The sequence below is a fragment of the Ambystoma mexicanum genome, chromosome 4p (assembly GCF_040938575.1).
Source record: "Ambystoma mexicanum isolate Mex_15411 chromosome 4p, UKY_AmexF1_1, whole genome shotgun sequence".
Classification (NCBI taxonomy): Eukaryota; Metazoa; Chordata; class Amphibia; order Caudata; family Ambystomatidae; genus Ambystoma; species Ambystoma mexicanum.
In genome coordinates, this window is record NC_090927.1 from 828,030,744 (window position 1) to 828,035,831 (window position 5,088).

The following is a 5,088-nucleotide window of genomic DNA, read 5'->3' on the forward strand; positions in this document are numbered from 1 at the left end:
ACGATCTTTCTTCTTGGTATCTTTAAAAATAGGACAAAAAGAATACCAAATGAATTAAATCTTCCACTGCGGTACAATTACAGTCACAAAAAGGGGTTATGGTCTCTCTCTTACTGTTTGACCAATTAGCCACTACTGAAGCTAGTGGTAAGCGGTTTACACTGAAATTAAATAGTATATCCCTCTTGCGTTGTTGGAAAAATAGCTGGTATAATTATCCGGACTCAGCTGTGGTCTATGCTGCAGGAAATATCGCACAGTAGGGTTTTCAAGTTCACAGCTTTACTGAGTTCTTTTTCCTGAAAAAAAAAAAGCATCTTTACATTTTGGGATGGCAATTGCCCTTTCCTCAAAGGGCCTAATAAGTGAGTTACTAAATGCCATCAAGGACAGAACCTGCTTTATAAATTGCAGCTATGTGCTGTGGCTGCCTACCTCTGATATGACAAAAAACAATGTGAGAGATGATAATCCCATAAGCCATAGTTTTGCCCACAGCATCAGGGGTTTGAAGCTTAAGGTATCAGAGATGTACCCCCAACTGGCCTCTAAGTACAACAGATATATAGGAGCACCAGTCGATAATCCAAACACAGAAAAAGGTTCTCTTTTTGTTGGATTGGGGTTATAAGAGTGGCCCCACACTTCATAAATAGCAGTTGGCGTGGCTTTAGCATTGTACATTGGGTGAATAGTCTTCAAAGAGCACCCACCCAAGTACTTAATAAATCGCAGAACTGTCTCATTCACTTGAGCAAATTTTGTGGCGCAATTAGCCACCGGAGGGCCCCAATCCATGTTGGTTTTAATAGTGATCCCAGATAGACAATTCACTCAGCCATTTCAGACTCCAAGTAGCTGAGAAATAGTTGGTAATTTGCCCTTGTGATGACCCACTCTCATCACCTTTGATTTTGCAGTATTAAGGCTTAGATTATTGGCTGCCATCAAATCAACAAAATCGGAAACCAACATTTGCAGGGCTTTAGGTGTTCGGGCGAGTAGTACAATCTTGTCATAAATCTGCCTGTGTATCTTGGTGTATCTGATGCTATGGCACGTAGATTACTAAATAAAGAATTAACATATAGGTTGAAAAACGGAGGTGCCAGGATACAACCCTGCCTGACGCCTTGTGTAGATTTTAAAAGCTGGCGCCATCTCACTGGTACAAGATATACGGACCTTGGCAGTCAGGTTTTCATGAAGGACACCAAAATGGCAAGAAGAGGTTTGGGAAGGCTTATACTCCAGAGAATCCTATAGCTTTCCCCGATTAACATGGCCGAAAGCTGAGTGAAGGGCCATAAAACCCAAATATAACGGAGCACCAAACCCAAAAAACATATTCGTCCAAAATCAACTGTAGATTCAGTACCTGTTCAAAAGTCCCAACTCCCCTACGAAAGCCACACTGCTCCTCCGCCCAGATTCTAGTGTTTGTAAATACTGGAACCCAGATGATTAGATTTAACTTTGATATCTAGCCGTATCATGTCACTCCGCTGTGCTTTCCCGTTAGCCAAGGTTAATAGAGCTTGTCAAACCTCTAGTGGAGGTCGTCTGTGCAGGACATCATAGAGCCGATCGATAGTTTGTTGGCAACGGGTTGTGGGGGGGGGGGGGGGCAGTTGTACAATATGGGAGAAATGATTCACCCTATCACCAGACGAGATAGGAATATCGTTCCTATTTTTTTGGGTTTCTTGCCCACTTGCTACCATCTTCCAGAGCATGGTACTATTCTTACTACGTACAGCGTCCTGCAGTTCGCTCCACATTTTAGGCTTCCAACAAGATAGTGCATCCATCATCCCCTTCTTATAATTTATCCTAGCAATTCTAATCGCAGATGCATCGCTAGGGCACCTTTTTATTGCACTAATCGGGATGCCCTTCAGCACCAACTGACCCTCTGAACCCTTTGAATGCTATACCTGAAAGCTCCTTGTTATGACAGACCATGTTGTCGACATTAGGTTATCAAATAAAGCTAAAGCATCATCGCATGTAATGACCGTCATAAGGGAACCCTTCAATTATAACTAAGGCGCAAGAGATCAACCTGTCAGACAGAAGCACTCCATTAGTAGAATGCCATTTTATCAGCTGTACTGCAGGGCCCCCATCCGGTGCCTGCCTGCCTTTTGAAAATAAACACTGCCACCCAACCTCACCAAAGCGACAACATTAGGGGGCCATGGTCACTTTCCGGACAGCAACCTATCTGGAAATCAGATATGAGGTGCCAATTAAGCACCGGGCGCGTACAATTATCTATTATTGAAGCACACCTGTTATTCTGGAAGGTGAAGCTCCCCACCCGGGCGGTCGGATGGAAACCTTACCGTCCGTAGCACTAGTTCAGAGAGCAGAGGTAGCAGGAGCTTGCCAGATCTAGCCATCCCAGGATCTTGGACCATTGGCTGTAATATGTAATGGGCTAGGTCTTCTTCCTCCAATGCCGAGCCTGACCTGGGCATTCCCTCAATCTCAAATCAAAACTACCCCCAGCAATGAAGATTGAGTGATTACACCCGAGTGGCTCAACACTACCCAAGTATTTCCCAGCCACGTTAGAAATGTTGCTACATCCTCCCCCACAGCCCTGGCAGTAACACGAATTATAAAAGCTATCAATATAAGTGTCAGCATTAGGAATGATTTGAGAAACAGTCAGAATAGCAGTGATTGATAATGGTAGAGAGCAAAAAGGTGAGTGGCTGTGGCACCAAATCACCAACCTCTGCTATTTCTTATTTTCCAGCTTTTCTTTTTTGCAGCAGAAAAAAGGTCTCGAGCCCATTTACTACCACAGAGATAGTTGACCAACCTTACTTACAAATAGGAGGGGGTTGAAGGGACTATGATGTGGCCTCCCTGTTAATACTTTGCTGGTCTTTTCATTTTATCTTTATTTTTGGATTCACTGTGCTTCACGGCTAAGAAGAGGTGTATTTTGTCATAGCTTCCTTTCAGTATGCAATGCTTGGCTCCTAAGGAACACACTTGCTGTTTGGCTTTGTATGCCATTCTAACACATCTTTTTTTTAAGTTGTTTCTTTAAAACAGTTGTATTTATTTACATAACTTGTCATATTGCGAGGTAGCACTAAATGTGTTTTATTGTACGCGGCTGACATTTAGAAGTAATGTAAACCAGTAACAAGGTCTTCATTTTTCAATAATGTTCAGGTGGAAATTCTGCTCAGTCGTTTTGGCAAAGTAGTACCTATACAAAGTCACAGTTGCAAAAATTAAAGGCATAGATCCCAGAAAAAGTAAAAGTACCAGAATCCGTAGTTCTGCAGTTCTTTGTGTACTCTTAGTACCCTTAATAGCAGTAGTAGTTGCAGCAGTATCAATGGAAGACCAGTATGACTAGAAATATTGGAGCAGTATGTTTCAAGTGACTATTCTTTGATACATTGTTTTACTAAAACACACGTACCTACACAGAAAGGTTAATTTAGATGTGTATCTATATCTACAGTGAAAAGTTTTGCATGGATATAGATGTTAATTCATTCTCTCTCTCTCTCTCTCTCTCTCTCTCTCTCTCTCTCTCTCTCTCTCTCTCTCTCTCTCTCTCTCTCTCTCTCTCTCTCTCTCTCTCTCTCTCTCTCTCTCTCTCTCTCTCTCTCTCTCTCTCTCTCTCTCTCTCTCTCTCTCTCTCTCTCTCTCTCTCTCTCTCTCTCTCTCTCTCTCTCTCTCTCTCTCTCTCTCTCTCTCTCTCTCTCTCTCTCTCTCTCTCTCTCTCTCTCTCTCTCTCTCTCTCTCTCTCTCTCCCCTCTCTCTCTCTCTCTCTCTCTCTCTCTCTCTCTCTCTCTCTCCCCCTCTCTCTCTCTCTCCCCCTCTCTCTCTCTCTCTCTCTCTCTCTCTCTCTCTCCCCCTCTCTCTCTCTCTCCCCCTCTCCTCTCTCTCTCTCTCTCTCTCTCTCTCTCTCTCCTCTCTCTCTCTCTCTCTCTCTCTCTCTCTCTCTCTCTCTCTCTCTCTCTCTCTGCTCGGCCCCGGGTCAATTCTGAGTTCTGAAGCATCCAAGAAACCTATTGTAGGAAATAAAATGTTTATGCTGTATTCTGGGAAACTGAGTAGGAATACTAAAGCATTCAACAGACCTTTTGAGAGGGAGAGACCAATGACACTGTATTTTCGAAACCTAATAAAGATTCGAAATGATCAGTTATAGAGTGCAAGCAGAAGCAAGGCCTTAATAACAAGTGTGCAAGATACACTGGGAAGAGAAAAGGTGAGTATCAAAATACCCTTGTCACATTTTGGGTGTGACAAGGGGGTGAGTGGGTCCCACAAAAAGACTGAACACAAATTATAGGTATAAACATGTTTTATTAACACAAAGTGCTCCTGGAACCAAACTGGAAGTTCATGATTTTGTCATTAACCGTTCTATACTATCCATGCTTCAGGATATAGTTCCCAATGGTTGCGGCGGTCAGAGTTCACTTCCTCCACCAGCAGGCGGTGTTGGATCTTCATCACTGGCTTCAGGTAGTAGTAGAGATTCTCCTTTGATTTTTCGATTCCAACTTTCAGGTTCAAGGGTTTCTTGCACCTCAGGCTCTTCTCCTGGGTTGGTTCTTGGTCCCACGCTTGTGGTGTTCATACAGACTTTCCTTTTCCTGGTGTGGGTGTTTGGAAGGTCTCCGTAATCTCCCTCGTTTAGGATCTTGAGTCCTGTCCATCTGACTATCTCACTTATCCTGCACTGGTCCTGCTGCTCCTCACAGTAGCAATGGGGACATACAATGGTAGGCATAGCGATAATGAGTGTGTTTTGCAGGGCTTCAAATAAAGTGGGCACAGAGATCAAGAATCGTGTTGGAAAATCCTCCATTGTACTGTGGGTGACCTGTCATCTATTGGATGTTTTCATGTATTGCCTCTCAGAACCGAAATGTAAAATGTTGACTTATTATACAATTTCTTTTTCAAACAATGTGCTGTAAAAGGCACCTTTGAACCATTATTTAAAAAATATCTCGAGGGGAGAACTGGCTTAGTTACTTCTCTTCACACTTGGTCCCTTGAGCATATTGGAGGTAAATATGTATGCCACTCCTCTTAGAA